Source organism: Thermobia domestica, chromosome 14, assembly GCF_964235325.1.
Source record: "Thermobia domestica chromosome 14, izTheDome1.hap1.1, whole genome shotgun sequence".
NCBI classification, from domain to species: domain Eukaryota; kingdom Metazoa; phylum Arthropoda; class Insecta; order Zygentoma; family Lepismatidae; genus Thermobia; species Thermobia domestica.
In genome coordinates, this window is record NC_137467.1 from 63,781,262 (window position 1) to 63,805,908 (window position 24,647).

Consider the following 24,647-nt stretch of genomic DNA (forward strand, 5'->3'; position numbering starts at 1 on the left):
CTTGAAACTTTTGAGTTGGACCCCGTTTGGGAGCCTACAGTTGAAACTGGGATATTTCTTTTTCCTTTGATACATTCTAGTTTTTGTTTTGTTTTGTTTTGTTTCTACACCTGTCTCACCATTTCAGATTAATAGAAGTGACAATAGATTTTTCATCAAGAGTCGAGACTTCTTTCCTCTTCTGTCACTTAACATAAGCTTTCATACGATACTCAATTTGAACCCCTTCCTATTTCAACATTTTTAGTTTGACCCCGTCTGGGATCCTGGAACATATATATATATATATATATATATTTACTTTGAATCATTATACTTGTGAAATAATGACATATCCGTCTTTTATTTCTACACCTATTCCACTGTTTCAAATACATACGAGTGGCCACAGACTTTGCAATGAAGATTGTGATAATATTTTGACCCACCGCTATTTTGCACAGGCTTATCGCAGAGAGTCGCGACTTGATTTATCTTCTTTTATTAAACACCAACTTTCATACGATGTGCAAGTTGATCCCCCTTTCCATTTAAAAATTTTGAGTTGAACTCCATCTGGGACCATGCGGGGGACCCTGGGACAATTTATTTTACTTTGATACGTTATACTTTTGAAATGATGAAAGACATGTTTTTCTGTTTTCATATCTGTCTTACCGTTTCAGATTTTTCGGGGTTGCAACGGAATTTAAGACACGCTTAAAGGTGTTAATAAAAATGAGTAACGTGCTGCCCTCAAGCGAAATGCTTGAGAGCTCACAAATTTTGGTAACCGGTTTTGATCTTACCTTGACCCAAGCTTTCAGGAAATATATACATCACCCCCACTTTGTGGGTTCAGGTTCAAGTATATCCCGTGTAAGTATTGTTGTGTTTTGATGTGCTCCCTGAAAGTGAAAACTGCACCTAATGGCAACGAGCATGTTTCGGGAAGTTGCAAAAGCAAATATTTCTTTAAATGTCGTAGCATATGCTTGTAGTATTTACTGTCTTTCATTTCCTAAGAGTAATAACATACATTTAATAGCATGTGTGGAATTAAAAATTAAGTTGTTCATTAATCCCTGTTTCAATATGACTTTTGCAAAACAAGCATCATTCTTTATTACTATGATTAATATTATACTTTCTATTTATTTGTTTTGGAAATTTGTTATTCAATAATCTGATCACACATTTTTCCAGACAGAATTTTAAGATGTTCATGAGCAAGGAATCAAATCTCTTCTTACACTTTTGTTGTTTAAGAGTACAAAGGGCTACTACCTACTGGAGTTGCTCTTGTCAATTTACTTAATAAAATATGAAATACTATATACGGTATTTTAACTGAAAAAGTAGTATCCTATTAGCTATACAACATTTTGTCAAACAAAATATTAGAAACAACAGGAAAACTAACATTTATATGCAAATATTCAGATTATGTCTTGCCCCCCCTCCACTTTTAACGTCCAACCGCCGCCACTAGATCCACATAACTATGTATTAATCCCCTGTTTGCCAACGGGGACACAAATTTACAAAATAAATGTCTACATATTTCTATCCAATCGTGAGTAATTGCAAAAAGACTCAACAACTCCTCACGTAAACAATCGCTAGTTTTACCTAAGGCAGCGATTAATACTGATTCCACAGGGAATAAATTTAATTTTGTTATCTTATATACTTCAATCCCAAACATAAACAAACTAGGGTGGTTGTGCCAGCCTTCGACCACCCCCTAGTTGCCGACCACTTTTCACTTTAAACCATATATTAGGCTTATTTTCCGATAAAAAAAGCATGCTTTTCCGTTATAATTGAATTGCAGCTTATTCGGAACCAATCACAAAGATACTGTCAAAATAGATTGCACATGAATTCGGTAATAGCCGATCAAATGTATGCCTACGGAAGACGCACTGAGTTTTCGACAACTTTAATCTGTTGCAAATGGCAACGACAGCGCCCTGTTTCTCGTGCTTTTCCATAGTTTTATCTCACCAGGTAAGAAATGCACATATTATTCTGTTACATGGAACTGTAGAGCACATTTCAGTAATTAAATTTTAGTGATAATTGTAAGGTATGAAGAATAAATCAATAAAATGTAGTGGTCGGACAATGACTTATGAAATATTCTTTGTTAACTAGTGTTCGACCACGGGGTGGTCGAGCACTGAAAAATTGTAGAAATATCAATAACGACTAACTTTCGATTTATCTGCATGAAATGAGTACCTAGTTACCAATTCTGACGTTATAATGGAATACGAAAACATTTACTAGTGTTCGACCACTACTTTTCGTAATACATTTGTACTGGTCAAAGATTAGCTGTTTCTTTCTCAGTGTCCGACCATGCTTTGTGTTTGTATTTTCTCGCAGAATTTCTTGATTCAAACACTAATTCAGTGATCAATTTACATTTGTATAATCATCTGCTGAGTCTTACCGTTAATACACGAATATTCGCCGAACGGTCGTGGCTCAGTGGTAATGGTGAAGAGGCAATCCACTGAGGGTTCGAATCCCTCTCAAGAGCAAGGGTATAATTGTCCTCGATATTTCTGTGTTCGTGTCCCTGTCAGGATTGGATTACCTCCAATTGGCTCGAGGAGCTTTCAGGCTTAATGTCTCGGGTGAGACGAACTTTGAAAAAATAGTAAAGCGTTGGCTTAGCATTCGGAATGTCCTCGGTTCGATCTCAGCGGTCGACCATCTTGACTGAGTTCTTTCGGATTTTTCCTCAGTCACACCAGGCAAATGCTGGGATGGTATCTTCAAAATAGGCCCTGGCCGTCTAACTTCCAACATCCTCTCCTCCACCCTATCCCGGTCAGAACCGTAGATGCCTGAAGGCCATAAAATAAATTCAAATTCAAGTAACTGAATATTCATGTAGTTTTCCAACATTTTCATGGAAAATTAACGGCACTGTTAAGGTATGACATTTAATTTGAATAATAAATTTATTATATTTGGTCTAATTCGTTTAATACTGAACTACACTATTCTCGCTTCGTCGTGGAACGCATTCAAATAATGTTAGCGGCATAGCTACTATCAGCTTACGTCTGGAATACATCTGTTTTCCTTGCATGTTCTTAAGAATTTTTGTTTCTTTCAGAGATAATGAGTGAGTAAGCCTAAGCTTAAACTGCCAACTTATTCAAACGAGGATCTACAAAAAGCTCTGGATGCTTGTCGCAAAAGAAAGAAAGAAAGAAAAAAAAGCGCTCCATACGAAAGCATCAGTAATCTATGGAATTCCTCGGGTAACGCTGATGGATAAATTTCATGGTCACATTCCCAAAAAGCGAAAAATAGATCCAGAACCATACGTAATACAGAAAGAAGAAGAAAGTTTAGCAAACTGGCTCCTTAATGTGAGCAAAAGGGCTTTCTACAGAAGAAATACCATCTTCTGAACAGTGTTAAAAAATGTCGATTCAGAAAAACGCAAAACGCCGTTCAAAGACAATCGAGCTGGTGAAACCTGGTACTACACCTACTTGAGGAGACACCCACAAATCCTGTCCCTAAACATTGAACAAGGTGCGATACGATGTAATCGAGGGAAACATTCGCTTGTGGTTTTAGGACCTTGAGAAATACTTGAAAGAAACGGGACAGTCTGATATTCTAAATGATTCTGAGCGAATTAATGCTGATGAATCCAACTTTCAATTGTGTCCCAAATTAGGAAAGGCGTTGGGGTCTAAAGCGTGGAAAAATATGTACGAGGTGAAGGGCAACGAGAAAGAAACATTAACACTGCTTTGCACTTTTTCCACAGCAGGAGAAATTGTATCCCCAATGGTCGTATACCTGTATGTAAGAGATCTTCCAAAGAACGTCATAAGTGGAGTTTCTTTAGAGATTTTCATAGGCAGGTCAGGTCAGATAGCGGCTGGATGCTAAGTGAAACACTACGAATGGATAGCAAACGACTTCCTAAATAGGGATGCGCACGAGATAAGATTTGTGGCTGTCTCGTCTCGAAAATGTACTGTAAAAGTGATGTCTCGACTCGAAAAATGTATATTTCTCTATTGGAAGAGCCGTGTCTCGACTCGAATTTTGTCAGGAAAATCCTGTCTCGACTCGTCTCGTTCGCATCCCTGTTCCTAAAATGGGTGAATGATCCCTCTATTAAGAAACCAGTCCTTCTGCTCATCGACGACTACAAGACTCACTTGGCAATAGAAGTCAGCGAAATTTGTTCCAGCCATGCTATAGTACTCTACTGCCTTCCACCAAATAGCACACATATTCTTCAACCCTGCGACGTATCAGTGTTCAAATCGTTTTCGAGAATTCTATATGGAAACTGAGTAAAATGTTACACGTGTTATTTCTGCACCACTAATTAAAAGAGTGATATACAACGTAGTAACACAATTAGTAATTAAAAACGAATTTAGAAGATGGGGTTTATACTCCTTTAACCCAGAGAAGATGAAGCTTGTTTGGTGCTGCATTCCACTGAACCTTAAATGAATTTGGTTGTCCCTTTCTTGACAAAACTATCACAAAATTACTTAATCTCGGCGACTATTGTGCGAAACTGCGAAGTGATACCTGAAAAACTAATGATGTAACATCTACAGATGCTATTAGTTTGGTAAAGTTATGCTTTAGCCTTCAGACTGTAATTAAAAACACATTAACCGAGTAGTGGTCGATGACTAAACAGTAGGCGGTCGAACATTAACGAAAAATGGTCGAACACTAAAAGAAATCGATTACTGGTGTTTCTCCGACTAATATTACATAAATGGTATAAGTTATCTCAGTTTTGGTTCAAGTATAGATAAAATATAGTTTTAAGAACACATGTGAGCAACTTGCATCCTCCTAAGTTGTTCCATTGAGTGAAAAACGATTAAGAACCATAAGAAAATGAGCTAGGTGGTCGAGGACTAGCACATTTACCCTATGGTGATTGCTCCCATTACATACTGGAATTCTATTTACATGCTCTTGGAAATTACCTTTGGCGGCATCTACAGTTAATTTTGAAACAGAAGTACAAACAGGAAGAAATTGGTTATGTTTATTACTATTGTTAAATTCCTTATCTTTTTCTCTTTCATTAACACAAGCTACATTCGGCTGGCTATCAGCTATTTCCCCTTCTAAAATGCACCTGCTTTGGTCGCCTTCCTGACCTACATTACAGGGATTATCTAAACCACCTGCTCCCAAGGTCATTGCACGCTGAGTTGTATTTGTAACAACGAAAGGACTGCCACTCGAAGCAGGCATTCGTCTAACTTCATTTTCTACCCCTAAGGTGTTTTCTTGCAAAAATAACAAGTCCAATGATTCATTATACCTGTTTATAAATAATCCCTCGTCACCATTATCAAAATGGTTTAAATGTAATTGCCAATTAGCCATGATAACTAAATATATGTATATAGTCCCACAGTCTATACTTATCTTTACGTTCCTGAAAAATATATACTAAATAATGATAAATGATATCAATCACATAAATACACTGCTGCATCACAAAAACTACAACCGAATAGAGAAATAGTCCCTTCCTATTTTTCTTGCCTTATTATCACTAAATGCAAACACCATACTATGAAATATATCGGCTTTTAATGGAAACCTCTGAAACCAACCCAACCTGCTTCTAGCTGCAGAAAATTAAAATTAAATCTCACAAGCAATATAGAAATATAATCATTCTGAAAGTTTATGTAACGTACTTACTACATAAACTAGTTAGTCAACGGTATCGTCACTGGGAGAGGGGGTATAAAATTCTCCGTCCATTTTATTTAATATAATAAAGGCAGGTTTTGAAGGTAACGCATAAAAAATACGATATTACCTTAGTAGTGGAATCGAACCCAATAATTTTCTACAATAAGCAAATATGATAGCTCTTATCTTCGCATTCATCTATCCGTAAAATATAGGTATATTCCAGGATACAAAAGTGAAACTCAATGATTATAATGAAATAACGATTTATGAAAAATCTCAACTGCATGAAATCATGAACAAGAAACAATCAACCAACTGAATATCGGTTTTGGACCTTACATACTGCCATAAGGACTTTAGACTACATTGATTAATCATAAGCAATTGGTCGAATAACCAAAATAAATAATTAATTGTAACTCACCAGTTTGAAGATTCCGAACCATAGACATCAAATATAGCTGGATACAACAATATATAATATATCTCACCAATATATTGATAACACATTAACAACTCAGTTTTCCCAATATATGCCATTATCAATTAGACTTTTTACACTACTTTAACAATATATCTGGGAAAATTTAAATCACTTCACTTTAAAAAAAAAAACTATTTGAAAAATACACTTATCTTTTCCAACTTTCGTTAATATTTTAATATCCCTGACTAAACCATTGCTATCAATCGAAATTATAGTGACCTACATTCGATATGTAACTTGAAAAATTGACTTATTAGGTGAACTATTCCCATAGGTTCCAGTAAACTTTTTCCCAGTTTGGCTTTCAGAATGATTAAGACGCTATCGCCTGTAAAGCGCTATAAGTACAAAATAATTCTACCGGTCACCACTAATGGCGCCACTAGTAACTAGTGCTTAACAGCTGACAAAAGTTTCCATCATTTTTTCCCGAATCCTAAATAAAAGTAACTCATTACAATATGGAGGCTGTTGTTGCCACATGACGGCCTCTTTCAACAAGTACAATACACTGACAACTTCATGATGTTGGGTCGTATGCCAGAAGACCAGTGGTTTCTGTAATCTTTAGCCGGTGTCACAAGAGGCAGCGATTAAATTTGAAAAAGAGCTCATGTGAATTAGACCCAGGAGCAATGGCATTCAGTTCTCTTTAAGGAAGAGTAGATTTTCTCTAGACAGTGATTCTTGAGGGAGATTGGTCTGGCGAGAAAACGGAACCCGTTACCATGCATCCAGTATTCTTGAAAGGGAAATTTATGATGGTTCAAATTTGCTTTTCTGGGGTGGCATCTCGCTTGGAGGACGTGCTGATCTGTGTTCTCTTGGGTGACACAATGTCAGTTCAGCACTATAGGGATAATGTTCTGGACTGTCACGTTGTACCCCTCGCACTTGCCATTGTTCAGGAATTTATTGCAAAGGAGGATAATGCTCGTACACATAGAGAACAATGGGTTGATCATTACTTCGAGTAATACGAATGGAATGGCCGTCTAGTTCCCCGGACCTTAACCCGATCGAGCATATGTGAGATGATCTAGGGCAACGCATTGCAAGCCTTATACCTCTCCACAAACTTTCCAAGATCTTCAATGGGCTCCTTGTCAATAATAGACCCAGATACCGAATAATCTGGTAGAAACACAAATTGCCAGCATAGGCCAATGTTTTGAATCCTCTATTAGTATGCACGGCGAGTATATCCCTTATTGGTGTCAGTAAACTATCTTTTTGTGTCTTCAGTGTTTTTCAATTTGAGTGCCACCTATGTCCAATATCATTTTTTCTCCACGAGCGTACTTTCGTTTAGTAATTTTCCTTGGTGTACGGCGTAAAATAGGTGCTCCTTTAATTTCAGTAACAGTTTGTTCACCAGTATGCGTTTACTATCCTTATACTCCTGAGTATCCATTTGTTGCTTAATTTATCACGGTCAGTGTAATAGACTTATTCAAACCCGTCAGCTGCAAGGAAGAGACGGAGAAGGAGTTGCCGTACAAGCATTTCTCGTGCAAAAGAGCTATACAAACATAGAAAGGAATTCTTCAATCGAAATCATTTCTAAGTGGAAGAGTGTGGCATTCCAAGTAATGGTCCCATACTGTTTGATAAGATCACACATAGTACGTCATAACTAGTTTGGTGGATTTGCACACCGTAACAGCGGAGCCACACGTCTACACTACATACACCTAGTTTTCGTAACAAAACTGGTGGGATTGCCCCGCGTAAAAGGGATAAAAAAAATCCCTATATACATATCTTGTTAGATTAGGTTAACATATATGAACCATTTCTTCTTGAAAACCAAAGTTTTTCATTTGTTTTATTCCAAAAATTCGATTTGGGTCATACATTAGCTTCAGTAATTTCCGTTTATCTCACGTCAGAGCATGTAAAATTATATATAATCATTAAGAACGTTGTCCCTTTTATTTCATGCATTTCTTGTTCCTATATTGGCTTGCTTTTCTAGATAATAATTGCTTTTATATATAATTAAATTGTGTACATACTTGAAAAAGTCAATAGAACAAAGTTATTGTATACTTGAATTCCAAATACATATTGTTCTTCTCATATTGTGATAAGTAGACATTAACATTGTCAGTTTCAGAAAACATACAGTTGCCAAGTGTGTAAACCATGTATTGTACCAACTGGTGAATATGTAACTCTTCTTGATATTTACAATGTTTGTATCAAAATAATGTTTTGCCCTTCTATTGTTTCAGCCTTACGCGAATTAAACATTTACACAGCTTTACACTTCAATTATTTAATACGCAATTTATATACCGACGAGAATAATATATATTGGTGAAAAAATACTTGAATACGGAACAAATTTTTGAGGTAAAGTAATGTGTTAATGAGAATTTTTCATTACTTAATTAAATAAGTATTATTTTACAACTAGAATAACTCAATTCAATTTATATACATTTTGATGTGTCGTTCACATACGGATTAACTATTGCACCACTTTCTGTTAGAACTGAAGCATAACTGTTCAATTAATATTTCGTCATCATTCACATATGTCATTTCCAAATATCATTCAGCATGTTATATCTTTGTAGTAAAACATTAACATAAATTAAGACTCGAAAATAACCGACATCAAAGTTAGTGTATCTATTTTTTTATAACAGTTTTCACAAATAAAATGTCGTATAGATATTATCAGTTTTCTCAAAATATGATAATTATATGTAATTTTCAACGTGTAGTCTTCAATTATTAAAAGGGTCAATGACATAACTGTTTATTACAATGCAGAATTTGATATAATATTTACTTATAGCATTCATAAGAAGAAGCAAAATCGCACTAATTTCTTCGAGTATACTATATAAAATATTTTCTCACATTGCACTATCTCATTTCATTCAGTTTTGAAAACATTTTCCTCTCTTTCTACTCCTTGAGGGATGTCGTACGAGAAATCAAACATCTTACACCCTTCGGCAATTAAAGACAATATTGAACATTAGAAAGCGCGTAATTTATCTGCCAACAGATTACTAATATACGCAATTTCTAAATAATTAATTTCAATTGTTGATCAATTAATTAAAATAACCTTCTAGAGCCCTAAAATTAGAAACCAAAGGCGACGGGATTGAAGTTCTGCCGTAGATATTTGAATAGATAAATACAAGTTTAAACAGCGTAGTTAAGAAATATTATATCAAAATATAGGAAGATGCTCCTAATACTATTGTTTTGTTTAAAATACACTTGATAAATATGAAATTTAATTATATTTTTTCTTTCCGTTTCCCTCACAGTTGATCAATTCATAATTACTTGTATTTTATATTTATGAAAGTCAGCACCGTCATTTCAGGCTTCGTTTTAGGGGGCCAAAAGCATCATCGACATAAGACTTTCGTGTTTTGTACTAGTACATTAGTAGACAATCGATTGAAGTATATGTATTCCTCAACCTCTTGGGGGGGCAATTGACCCCATCTGCCCTCACTAAATGACATCCAAGATGCAAGTTTGATTCAACTCACATTTTCTTTAATGTTAATGCCCGTAAGGAATCTAATATGCATGTCATTAAGTAATACATATGTATTAATGTTACAATACATAACTTCAAAAAACATAATTCCAAGAATATAATTAGACATTATACTTTAGAGTTGCACAATAATAATAAAGACAAATAATTTCATAACGAATTCGACGGTATTTCTTACAGTGCTACTATGTGTATAATCGGCAAAGACAGGTATGTGCAAAATTGCATGTCAGAAGAGCAGTAAATAACGATAAAAAGAAAATAAAACTTTCGCACTAATTTCGCGACATTTCGCACCAATTTCCATTATCAACATTTTGTTTTACTCATTCTAATTTTTGTATTTATAATTCTATTCCTATGACATTTACCACAAATATACATTTCCCAATTGTACAAATAGTATCAGTATTAAAAGTACCCTGCAAAAACATTATTAAATTATATCCTCATAAGAAGACAGTTTTAGATATGCCACAATCATTTTGAACATGAGTGTACATATACGTAGAAAATATGTGCTTCTGAGAAAAACGTATGTAAAGGGTAGCAGAGTTTAAATGAATTACTGGTTACTTGAAGCACTTAGAATACACCGTTACGATATTTTTCTTCTCTGCTCTTTTCCTTTTTCTTGAGTCGTTTGTCTGATGTTATTCCTAACTTCTACTGACCTGATGTTATTCCTAACTTCTTCAGAAATTCACACCTGTTCCAAGAACCAATATTAAAACATTACAATCCACCATACACAGCTATATGTACCAATCTTGCACTAGCAAATGCCTTTTTTGGACAGCGTTGCAAATCATGCTATTGAAACTTTCATTCGGATTTTGAGTCTTGCCGCGAAGACAGTATTTTCTTGATGAGCTGTGGGGCAGCAAATGAAAAAAATGAAACGCAATCTGTGAGTTTTACGTCCCATGGTTATGCCGGTTAGGTTAAAGGAGATGGTGATGATGAGTAATGAATGAAATAGTGGAATGAAGAACGTAGGAGGAAACGGGAGAACCCCAAGAAAACCCCCACACACGGTGTTTGCCCACCACAAAGTTCACTGGGCGGGGGCTGGGATCAAACCCGGGACCCCAAGCGCCAGAGGTAAACGCTCTACCACTGATCCACCGTGGCCCCTAGGGAAGCAAATGCTCGAAAGGTTGGGTTAATATGATTCATTACTGTTTCTGGTAAAAAGTGTTTTGCTCGTAATGCTCGCCTGTAACTTTGGTTTCTGTTGTAACCACACAACGAACTTTCTCCCATTTGGACACAGCACATACATAGTTTGGTTTGCTTTCGGTTGATCGTTTATGCTTTCGGTTGCAATTTTGATGTTGTGGAACATGTATGGGAATATTTCGACATGCACTGCATATCTAACACCTTGCCTGTATCAATTCTGATAACTGATGTTATTCCATATAATGAAGTATGGCCACTTTTCATCCACGTCCCATCTACTCTTGCACAAATATCAGTCCTATATTCCACATATTCATTTAGTTGATTTGCTTTTACAGCTTTAGAGCGAGCTACTTTCGTATATTCTTCCAGTACATGCTCAAGAGCTGAAAGAAGAGATTTGTTTATTTTGTCAAATTTCTTTGCAGGTGGAGATATACTCATCAAACTACAAAACATTTGAGCAATTTATCGTCCTTTAACTAAGCAACGCATTCCATTAAACTAATATAATATTAGACTCAAGACTTTATATTGTCTTGTTTGAAACTTAAAAATCAGTCTTTGCTCCACAAACTTGGCAATGTATTTCTAATGGAAATGTAACACTACAACGCTTATTCTTATACTCCACTAAAGTCATCTGACCAGGCGTAGCACAAGAAACACTGGAACGTGCATTTCGAATTGCTGCAGACAACGATGTTAAGTCAATTAGCCGAAAATTACTTTCATTTTAGAACAATCAGAAATGCCAGAACAACTATCGAGAGACCCTGCAACTTTACTCATGGAAGCACTTGCACGTCCGAAATCAAACTTTGTTTTCAAAGCTCCTCTGGGCACTGTTTTATATACCAAATGCAATGTAAATCTGTTCCCACTGAATTTACGTTTTATATACACTCTTTCCCTTCTTCCCATAGACAAGAGAAATAAACTAGCACCGCAGCAAAGTAAACAGCAGCCAAATATAAAAATTAATTGAGTATAATTAAGGAAAACAACACTTGTTGCAAACATGCATGAAGTCAGTGTTTCTTCTAGATGTATTTTTCGCGGGGGAGCACTGCCCCCAGGAGCTCTGACAGTTTCCCTCGGGAAGAGACCAAAAAAACATGCCTATATTATAATATTAAATCGAATAGTACCAGCAATGCCCCTCCGAATACTGTGTGTGTCCAACGGAACATTTTGTCTGAAGGAAACACTGCATGACATACTATTTTTAATGAGAATGCGCTGACTAGAGGCAGAAATGAAGGTGCTGCCAGTTCTTGACATCAACAACACCTAGACAGACGGGAAAAATATATCTTCAGTAGAAATAATAATATACGAAAAGAACCATGCAAAAACTGAACACAGGGGCAAATTACATAAAACGTACTCTTATATCCAAAATTATAGTCGCATGTGTTTAGAAATTACATAAATAAAAATAACTCTATTTCTTGTGATAGAAAATGTCACATTTCTTTTTGGAAATAAGCAGAAGAACGAAACACATATTTCCAAAATCTATTTCAATTAAAAATTAAGAAATAAGCAAGTTATGATTAAGAAAGAAATCTCCGAAATTTTCGTCGAGAAATTGTAAGTTTCATTTTCGTAAACGTAGCAAACGCGAACCGAAATTTACAAAGAGGGAGAACATTTTATGCTTTGTTAGAAACACAACGTAAATCTGTCATAAGGTTAGTTACTATACATGTGACACAGCTCAAATAATCATTGCTATTAAGCATTTTAAACAAAGGACTAAATAGAAATGAGCTACAAAATGTGCGAAGCGATCAGGCATTTTTTGTTAGTGGTTTCGTTATACGCGTCTGCCAAGGTGCAGTCCTTACCGTGCCTTCGTAGAGTAGTCGGTCAAAGCTTTTTTTTTACATCGTTGATTTTTCCACAATCATCACTTCGAATCCCACACCCTATAGTAACGTTTTTTTCTTTTTAGAAAAGCTTGATTGTGTGAATTCCTTAAAGAACAATGTTTTGTTCTAATATAGCTCTTTAGTATTATCCTCTTCATTCTAGTTTATTTGAATGTTTCCAAATAATTTAGAATTATGTTTTTAAAAACGTTAAAATTGTCAAGAATTTTATAAAAATCGGAAGCTTCATTCATAATCATTTTGGTAACCGAAATGAGAAAGTTAAAAATAGTGGAATTTTAATTAATATATGACAGTAATTAAATAAAACATTTACTGCCCATAGTTTCTGCAAGTAATATGTAGAAAATAGACAAAAATAATGAACTAAACTATTAGATGTCGATTAAAAATTAGTAGGGATAGTTCGAAAGCCAAGTAGAAAATTCTCTCTGCTTCATGAAAATAATAAACATTTAAAAAAATAATGGTATTTTTGCTGTATTGGAAATTTGTTTAGTAAATAAATAAATAAAATACAATTATATAATTCAATCTGTGTGACTCGATAGCTCGAAGAGAAACTGTGTCGGCGCGACCCTTCGACTTTCTTCGTAGCACACGAAGGGACACGAAGTTGATCCGAACCAAGGGAAAGGCTGTAGAAAGTAATAGTGGCACGCCACAGAACGGCATGATATGTGTAAATGGTCACGTCAGTGACACATTCGGATGATAACAGGGGAATGACATGGGCATGATACACTATGTGTGAATTGATCTTTAACTGAAAACTGGCACATTCAGTGCACGAGGGAGTCAAGTTCACTTTTAATATTTAAGACATGTTTTATCTTTAAGATCTCTACTTGAATCTCCTTTCAGAGAGCATAAGGTTAAAAGATTCATGTTCAGAAATTGTAAAAAATGCAAAGTATATCTGTCATAATGATAATTACTATGCACATGGAATAGCTCTGATAATGATATCAGACATTTTACACGTAAGCAGACGAACAAATGCAAATAAGCTACAAAATATGCGAAACGATCATTCATTTTGTGTTAGTGGTTTTCTTATATGCGTCTGCAAGTAGTCCGTTTTTAACTTACCTTTGTAGAGTAGTTAAATAGAGCTTGCTCTTTATGCTTTATTTTCCCATAATCATCAGTACAAATCACATACCCTACGTTTGTTTTTTTTTTTTTTTAAGAAACGCCGGTTCTGTCTATTCGTTATAGTGTTGTTCAACAAGTAGTAGGGTGATTTTTAAAGCATAATTTAGTGCCCCCATTTTTTTCGATGATCATTAGTTCCAGCTCCGTGCCTACAGTATTTTTAAAATTTTGTTCGCGAGATTTCGTTATACAGCTCTCTTCTATTAATAAAAGGTATTTGATATTAATTTTTATATGTTAGTAATTTAAATATGGGCAAGCAATTCAACGTGTTAAAATTATCAACAGTTTTATAAAAATTAGCAGCTTCATTCATAACGCGAATATGAAACTTTAATAAAACTTAATCAACATATCATTAATTTTAATAAAACAATACTTTCGATTTTATCACGAAGGTGTTAAACCATGGCTATACAGATGATGGCCAAGAATTTCCCATATCTGTCATACCCCTTTATTATTACAAGTGTCATCTTACTTTTCGAAAGGAGTTTATGAACAAAACTTAATCTGCCTATTTTAAGAGTTTCGGAAGATATTATATTTTTATCAAAAATTTGGAGCCGATTTCTCTCTTAGGATACCGATTCTAATGGAAGCAATATGATAAAAAAGAAAACTGATTCGACTATCTTCGAACTTTTATTTCAAACGATTCAACAAACTATTTCTCCCGAGGGATAATTTCAATACACAGGGGTAAAGTAGCACTGCAAAAATACTGGTTTCTTCGGAAGTTTGGACAGGAGTGGTAAGAATTTCATTGGTCTCAGGAGAAAATGTGGCCTTGTGCTACCACCTGAAATCATTAGTACGTGGTGATGAGGCAATCAACATCAACTTTATTTTTACAAATTGCCCCTTCTCGTTTTAGAAGCCAAGCTATCGTAAACGCTGGGATAAGTCTTCACTTACTTCATTGACGAAGATTGAAGTCCCTACTGACGGACTCGCAGGAAACAATATTATTGTCATGTATTTTGAATCTCCTTCGCTTTAGAATATATATTTTGGCGACAGTGAGGTGGTGAAATCACGACTCTAGCGAAAATATTTGGCGTGGGAGACCTGGGTTCGATTCCCGGAGGGAGCTCATGTGATTCGGATTCCACATTAATCAGTAGGTCGCGTCTCATATAGCCTCACTGTTGAGGCTTATCAAGGGACATTAAACTCAAAATCAACTCAACTCTAGCCAAGCGATTTTCAAAAATTCGTTTTACATACTTCAGCGTTTACCTGTGATGAGGAGACAGAAAACTTCGATTCATATTTATATGTTGAGAAAGTATATATAAATTACCTTTATACCTTTTCCAGTAGATGCTGAATATTCGAAAACTCGATTACACTGAACCATTTATTTTAGTGAGGCGTTTTTATGTAAACTTCATGTATCTAACATGAGTGACTTTTGAGATACTTTATTTATAAGTTAAATTTTAAAATTCAATTCCCTTTAGGATGCAAATTTTAACAAAACATTGACAAGACGACAGTGCTACTAATGTTCTAAAAACCATTTAACTAAACTAAAAAAATGAAGCAACCACCCCTTTTCGTATAATTTGTTTATATGTGTTATCAAGGTGCATTTAATAAGCTAGCAATCGTAGAGCAGCCAGTTAGTAGACACTCACTAAATGTTCAAGTTTGGTGATGATCAGCAGTTCAAATCCGGTATACTAGTTTTTTTTTATTTATTATTATGCTTACATTTTGTTAGTGATATTTTGTTAAACAACTCTCTTTTAATCCAGCGTAGGAGGCAGGGTTCGATTCCCTTCGGGAGTTTATGAGGTCCGGATTTCAAGTTAATCAGTAGGTCTACGTCTTATATGGTCTCGCTGCTAAACGAGACGTTAAACTCATCTCAACAATCTCTTTTAAACCAAAAAAAAAAATCTCAATATTACTAATTTAATGCTATTCAATTTTGAATATGTGCATAAAGTATAATTCAAACTTTTATATTTATCAAATATTACAATTAGCAAGATTTGAATAAAAACAAGGAACTTGATTGTAACAACCTGAAAATGAAACTTTAATAAAAGTTTAGCCAATATACCCACAACTTTATTAAAACATTACTTTCCTATTTATTATGCATCATGTAGTGCTAACTATATTTGTTGTATAATTTTTCAATACAAATTAATTTAAATATTCTAGAAAAAGTAACTACATTTGTTAATTCCTTTTGTACACAATGCGGTGATAATCGTTACATTACTACACAAACAAGTATGAAAGTATCAAAAATTTTTCTAATTCAATGCAGAATATTTTAAAATCATCATTTAATCTTTTGTTGCATAAAAGTGACCATAATAGGATTTTTTTTTGTTTTTGTTTACTCTACTTATGCACTGCAAGTTATACGTAAATGTGGTTGAAATAATTAATATAATATAAAATATATATATCAATTGACGATTTAAAAAAGTGTTCGTCAACATGAAGATCTACAGGTATAATTTTACGCGAAGTTGTCTAATATATATGTGAAATTAAAATTAAATATTTTTAAAGACAGCACTCCAAGTTAATTTGTTTGATTGTAAATGCAGTATTTAAAAAAAGCTATTAATACTCTCTGCTGAGTGTGAAAAGGCGACGTAAATAAGTTTTCGGTTTGATGGCTGAGCTTGAGTTTGTCGTCTATTTGAGCACTGAGGCTATATGAGACGTAAATTTACAACTTAATGTGGGTTCCGAAACACATGCGCTCTCACCGGGAATCTGAACTGGATCTTTTGCGTCGAAAAGGCGTACGTGAACCTTATAATCACGAAGGAAGTTTTCACTTCAAGGTGAAATCCCAATCGGAGGTAACTTGAAAGAGTTTGTTTCGGAAGAAAGATTAAGTATTTGCATGAAATTCAGAAAGGTTAAATTTTTCAGGCCTGAAAAAACCTATTTAGTTGTGACTGAACTTTTGGAAATGTCATTTTGAAGGTAGATAGAGTCTTGAGTGTGTGTTTTTTGTAATGTATTTTACAGTGACCTTATTGTTTCTTATAGTCATTCTCTCAAATGAAGTTTTTAAAGTGATAGTTTTAGTCGAAATAATCTATTTTGAGGTATGTGTAGGAAATTAAGTTAGAACTCCCCCTTCAGTAGCGTTTGATGGATTGATATCAAACGCTTCATACTTAATACGTTATCTTTCACAAACTGTTTCTTCCGGACAAGTCCTGACAGTGCCTCCTCCTGTAATACTGACAAGGACAAGGGAGACTTTGGTAAGTGAACTTCGGGTCATTTTTGAAATTTGGTAGTGCAATTTAAACAGTTAATATTACGAACTGGGAGAGTGCAATGGCCAAAAATAACGGAGAGATACCGTCTTAATGTTTTCTACTCGCCGCATATATCGTACGACGTACGAATCTACCAATTGACGGGATGGCAGAGTGAGTAAAATCTGTAACTTATGTTTAAAGTGTCCCGGCTTCGATTCCTGTTCGAGTCACACATCTTTTTTTCTTCAACCAATAAAGTAGGCATATGTAAATATAAATAAAATATTAATTCCTTATATGTTTATAATGAATAAAACAATAAAAATTTTCAAATCACTTGTAAAATCTTTCAATGTTCCATGTTCACTGGAGAGGAATATAATATATTCCGTAAATATACTGATATCACAAGTTATATTATAGTTACGACCAGTGCTGTATATGCGATTTTATTTCGGGGGGGATTTGCCAACTTTATTCCTGGAAATGTGAAAATTCTCGAAGATATTTCATTTACTTTAATATAGTAAATAACATTTCGGGTGGCTTAAGCGCGGAAGCGCCCCCAATAAATACGCCAATGGTTACGACAGTCGTTGTGTAATAAATGTTCTTGGCGCTTCGTGTCTATATCTGTTAACAATGTACGAATTGCAAAAGAGTTGAAGGGGAAATCTCCTTTGCTAATACTGGATGTTGCTGTAACCAAAGGAGATTTCCTCCTCATTCCCTTTGTATTTCGCACACTGTCGACAGATGTAGATACGAAGCGTCAAGAACATTTGTTTACACAAGGACTGCGGTAAAAATAACATTTACGGAATAGATTAAATTTTGTTTCTACTGTAGTTAAAATGGAACATCGAAATATTTTACAAGTGATTTGAAAATTTCTATTGTTTTACTCATTATAAACATATAGTGAACTAATATTTTACTTATACTTACAAATTGATACTTTATTGGTTGAAGCAAAAAAAAAAAAAAGATATATGACTCGAACAGGAATTGAATCCGGAACCCTTTACGCATGAGTCAAAGTTTTTCCTCACTTTGCCACGCCAATACTTGTCAAATGTGTGTTTCGTACAATATATGCAGCGAGTAGAAAATTTTAAGACGGTTTTTCTCCGTTATTTTTGGCCATTGCGCTCTCCCAGTTTGCAATATTAATTCCTGAAACGTGCACTAACAACTTGCAAAAAATGGCCCCGAAGTGCACTTACCAAAGTCTGCCTTCTCCTTGTGAGTGTGCTCCCCGGAACATTAATCATGAAAGAAACAGTGCTTTCACCGATTACTGATTTTTGTTTCTAATCTTGTAAACATATCTGCTGAGGTGGTACTCATAATTTACGTTTTAGGAAAATATTTTTGAATAGAATGTCGTTCAGACAAAGGATGACATCAAATCTATACTTCCTAAACATTATGGATTAGAGGGGATACCTAGTACTTTGCCGTACTTTGTAAGGTATGCCGAACAATTGTTCATAAGGTGAGTGCACAAGAAAGTACGCAGTGTCATCTTTAGATTTTATTCAAAACTTTCAATTGGAAAAATAATTCGTTGAGGATTGAGACAATTTTAAACATATTCAAAATACATTGATGGATTTCTAATTGAAATTCTTAATTCAGAAATCTCAGGACGATTATATTCTAACTGACGAAAATAGCAGAGGTTCTTGTCTAACGAGTTAATTGGCTTCCTATCGTAATTCTTTATTTCTTTTCTGTACACGAAAATACATAGATTAATTCCTATGATATTAATCAAATATACTTCTTTCTGACGTAACAAGCATTTATTATAACCACACTTATTCCTAATATAATATGATGTGTAACTCTTGGTATAGATGTTATATTAGCTTGAGAGTTTACACTGTAAAAGTTATAGGAAGAAAGTCCTTAGCTATCTGATGATTAGGCTGCTCTAGAGTGTATTAACTATTAAGGGGTGCGGGATTAAGCATTGTTCTATTGTTAAATTATTATTTATTATTTAACACTATTTTGAAGAGGGAACATAATTAAATTAACTCTCGCAGAAAATAACAAACATTTTACAAAAACGATTATTTCAAAAACTTTATCACATGAATGCTAACTAATGAATATAGGTGTGCAGTTAGCACTGGCACTTCAAAATCAGGAGTCTCCGTGTTTCAGTTAAATATATGTCTTCTTGGCTATAGATTCTCCATCTCATTCGCGGAGGCAGGGATACATATTTTTAATATATAGGCCATGGATGAATTAATAAATATTCTGTTCATTTTTTGTTAATGTTTCAGTGCACCTGGATCTTTTGGGCTATCAACTTTATCTAAAATCTTTTAAATAAATTAAACACATAACGCAATCACCATAATTTGATCCCACATTGTATACAAAAGTGAAGTCAAAACATACTCTTACAAAACATTATAGAGCTCAATGAAGACAGTAAATATAAATTATTCATTCTAATTGAACGTTTAAGATAAATGTGAATACCATATTGTATGTATACTGATAATCAAATAATTTCCCTAATTTCAGAGATTCAGTTATTCAAATAAGGTTAAATACTAGCGTGTGCAATCCTTCTAGTTGAAAGTTTTATACAGGTTGTTTCAAATAACACCGACAATATTTGGGATGTGATTAATGACACCAAGATAGGACAAATGTATAGACAATCTAGGTGCACAAATGCTTCCTTTCGGAGTTATAGTCTGCCAAAAATATGCAAAATGGACTTAAAATATTCATAGGTCCAAAAGTATGGCACCCACCGTAGTCGGGCCAAGACTTCACTAAAGAAGTATATGTGCTCTCTCCAAATATCCAAGTTTCAAAATCCTGCGGTATTTCCGCAACCATTTTTATAGTGGTAGTGTGTGAGTACTTCAAATTATATGCCTTTAGCCAAACTCTCTCTATGAAAGTTATTGCGTGAGTACCTTAAGGTTCTGAAACATGTACTTTTGGATAACGCACATATTAGTTTCTGAGTGAAGTCTTGACCCTACTACGGTAGGTCCCATACTTTTGTACCTATGGACCTTTAAATTTCATTTCTTTTCATGTTTTCGGCAGCCCATAACTCCGAAAGGAAACATTTGTGAATCCAGGTTGGTCCATACTTTTTGTCTCGTCTTGGTTCAGGAATCACCTCGCAAACGTTATCTGTGTTGTTTTGAAACATTCTGCATACTTGATACCAAATAATACATATGGTTCAGGAGTATAAAAAAGATAAACTCAAAATTCAGTGAGGTTTCTCAAATTTGCTTTGGAAACACGCGAAAATCTAGTTAAGAATTTCAAAACTACTTAAAGAAATTTATCCTAAATTAGAGATACGAATCCACTTTATTTTAATGGCGTAGAGTAGTAGGATTCGATTCACGGTGGGAGCTTATGTGTTTGGGATTCCACGTGTGTTAGTAGGCCCACGTCTAATATAGCCTCGTTGCTGAACGGGACGTTAAAATCAAAGTCAACTCAACTCAACTCAGCTTCATTTTAAGTTTGGTTATGAATACGAATTTGCTTTAAATCACTTGCAAAGAAAATACAATTTTAGACTATTGCATTTTCCTTTTCATCAGTCAATAATGAAACCCTATGTTTTCAATGCAAGAGACGTTTTCTTAATAATGCAAAACAATGGTAGTAGTTAGGTATCTCTCTTGTATATAATTTCTAATTACGAAGGAATGTTACGTATGAAATTTTGGCGGCTTAGCAGCAATTGTGCAAGGTATTGTTATGCAGTAACCGCTAGTGAGAGGCTAGAGTAGAGGTAGCATTTCGGCTTTACGTAGAGATGGTTGTGAGATCGAATCCCACTCAAAGCACATTTTATTTTTTAAAAATATAAATCTATGGTTGCATCTTATTTTTTTTTCTGCGTGCTTAATCTCATATTCACATAACATTTTAAGGATGAAATGTTTCCCTTAAAAGGGCTGTTTGAAATTAAACACGTTCTTAATATGATATCTAGTGATTACCTGCTTCAATAACCGCTAATATTCGACGAGGCATCCTTAGTATCATTCGACGGACATAGCCCGTGCCACTCGCAGCAAGATCTTCCCAATCATTAACGACCGGATCCCAGAGCTCATTGGAAGGTTTAGGAACTTCATTAGCCCATTTCACCCTCAAACACCTCTTTACCTCTGTCCAGACATTTTCTATTGGGTTAAGATCTGCTCCGCGTGAAGGCCAATTGATTACCACTACATCATTTTTCTGCCAGCCACTCTTGGACAACTCGTGACACATGGAAAGGTGACCGATTGTGTTGAAAGTCGATTGCTTCCTCAGGATAACGTTAGCGAACAGATGACACCATAATAATCTCCAAGATGAACTTATACTGCTCACCTGTAAGGCGCCAATCAATCCTGTGTAGATACCCGAATCCATCTGCACAGATCCAGCCCAAGACAGGCACTGACAGGCACTGGAAGGCTTCTGCCATATTTATCGAGGATCGAACCTGAAACCTCTCTCACGAAAGACACAGACTGGTCCATCATTTGCAGAAGAAAATATACATTCATCGCTGAAAATGACACTTGTCCAGTTCCGATGTATATTTTCCTCTGCAAATTGACGTCGACGTCTGATGTGTTCCGCGGAAAGAAATTCCTTAATGGCTGCACGCCGAAGAGGTTAGCCTTCCTGAGGCACCTAATAGCTATTTGACGGGATCCAGGAAAGTCAACGGCTTGTCGCAGTTGACGCGAATTTAAATGGGGAGTTTCCTTGGCTTCTTAAATTAGACGACGGTCTTGCTCGTTTGTGGTAACTCGCCGTCTCCCATTACCACGACGACGAATGGTTTCTCCGGTAACACGATATTTATGTGACCTGTTCTAGGGCGAATGCCTATATGTTCCGCGGCTTGTTTTGTGCTGTAACCTTCGTCAGGAAGCGTTATGAATCGAATTCTTGCTTCCTTCATGACGCCTACCTTTCAAATGTAAATGAATGTCTATCTATAGGAAATCTCATGTATTACTTGGCATTTGGTAGACACGAACTCCCTTTTATCGAATTTTGATTGATTGTCATATCAGATATTTGGTAGTGTGAATTGAGTCCTTACTTAATATTCCTACATTATCACACGAACCACAGCAAGAGGCGTTTTCTTTCAGCTTTACCTTTGAATGTGCATAATGTAACTTGTATTCTCCAGGCGTTTCAATAACCAAACACACATAACTTCAGAACTAGTAACAGTATATATGTATATACCTCAGTTTCATTCAATGACATCTGGAATACTTCTTACAGCACTGAGGTTATGAGGTTATATAAGACGTAGACTTACAGACTAGCGTTTAATTTAAACGAATGCACATTCACCGATAATCAAGTCCAGGGGGTCTAGGGGAGGGGCCCCCCTAAATTTTTTGCTGCAACCTAAAATTTTCACCGTAGGCTTGCAAATGAACTATAATATGGTTGCATCGGGCCTCCCCTAACTTCAGCCGTTCCCGATCCAACCACATTTTTGAGCCGGCTACCGACCTGAATCCAATCCAAAGTACCCCATTCCTTTCTCAAGGATATCCCTTAGCCGCAAGTAAACACAACATTCCTTTAAATTATATATACTTGAACCACTTTAAATCACACACAGGCCCTATTTGCTTCACTTTTAATTTACTTCGTAACAATAAATTCTATTTAATGTATGGATACAATTTACCGGTAAAATAAGTAGAACTGATATAAGAATTAGGGATGGCCAATTCCAGAATTTTTATTTCCCGAAATCCGGAAGGTAAAATCGGAAACATTCTACATTTCGGAAAATTCCGATTTTGGAAAAATTTCGGAATTCGCGAAAAATCCGGATTTCAGTAAAATTCCGATGTCAGGGAAGTATCGTATTCTTTCCGAAGTCCGGAATATTTCTAAATTCCGGAATTGTTCCGACATCGAAATTTTTTCTGGATTCCGGATCGCGTAAATGTTTGGCCATCCCTAGGAAATAGTAGGCTGTAATCTAAATATCAAGGGTGCACTTCGTAAAATTTCTACATTTATTTCTTTAATAGCAAAGATGTCCCTTCATTCTAGGAAAGAGTAGTTTTATTTGAAAAATATTTTGAAGGTTGGATTGAACCTTGTTCCTCCTCTCAGAATACAGTGAACTGATAAAAAGTAAGCTCGACTCAATTGCTTACTATGTGCACAAATTCATTTAAAATGGTTAAGTCGTTTTTCGTAGTGAAACAGAAAATATCGACGCAATTTTATACTGTTTACTGAGAAAACAGAGGAATAGTTGCGCTTCCTCCTAAAAGTGAAAATTTCGGAAACTTTGGATTTTGTGTCCATCGAGTTTTAACAAGGATTTTATATACCAGATTCCATGTTGCAATCATTTGGGGTTCGTGAGATACTATATATATACATAATATGTATTCATAATTTTTAAACCGGCTATCCCCCTAAAGCATTTTAATGAAATTGACATAACAAAGGCAATGTCGAGTTAATTGTTCATAACTTAAATTTAAACCCTAGAGATTACTCCTTCCCTCCTACGTAAAAACGGAATTGTTCAAAATACTAGAACGAATGCCTATGTATTTTAAGTTAGGGATCTATTCGGTGACTTTCATATTCTTTACTTAAAGATCTCGTAAGATACTCTATTTTTATGTATACTTTGAATCATGTTTTCCTTCTTAGTATATGTGTCCGTCCTTATTAATGTAAAATAAATAAATAAAACATTGAAGTGGAAGACAGTGCTAATTATGCCTAACTGTTATCATGTTACCTTCATTAAAATATGTTTGCTAAAAGATTAGAGAAATTCAAATTGTATGCCAAAAATATATCTTGGAAATCACTCAAGTTTAACAGATGAAACTCAGTATATAATTTCCTTATTAAATCTAAGCTGGAATGAGTCTCAGCGCTTTCGAGCATTTCGATTTATGGGTATGAGGATATCTATTTCCATACTATTCTAGTTTTCCATAATCTATTCATAAAATAACCAAAATGTGAAAATGATTACCTCGTTTTAATTGAGTTTGAGACTTGCGTCTACCTGAGTTTTTATCATCTCACTTTAATTCATAGGGGCATCCCAAAGGGGGAAGAGTGCCCAAATATACCTTTCAAATATGTTCCATACATCTAATGTTCCCCTGACAAGACCGGCATTTCAACTAGTATACTGCATAAATGAAATCAACCTTGACAATATCGTCGAAACGAAGAAAATTAAAGAAGAATTTTAGGAGTGATCAAAAAAATGAATCAAAATATTGCGATCTTGGCCAAGAATTTTATTAATGATAAAATAATTATCAAAAAATTGAGATCTTGGCCAATAATTAGTTTCTGAATCAGAGGCACAACATTTCTGAATGGTGCCTAAATCA

At 35.0% G+C, this 24,647-nt stretch overlaps 1 protein-coding gene across 4 annotated transcripts in view; it reads left to right on the plus strand.

Moving 5' to 3' along the window:
- Window positions 1-24,647, plus strand: part of LOC145669707 (uncharacterized) — a 925,722-nt gene that overhangs the window by 127,374 nt on the left and 773,701 nt on the right. For 3 of the 4 annotated variants that reach the window (XM_081738014.1, XM_081738011.1, XM_081738010.1), the window contains exon 5: window positions 8,437-8,557. The exons of the other annotated variant lie outside the window; for it this stretch is intronic. The gene's annotated coding sequence lies outside the window, so the exon portion shown is untranslated. The remainder of the gene's footprint in view (window positions 1-8,436; window positions 8,558-24,647) is intronic. 4 annotated transcript variants of the gene reach the window in all.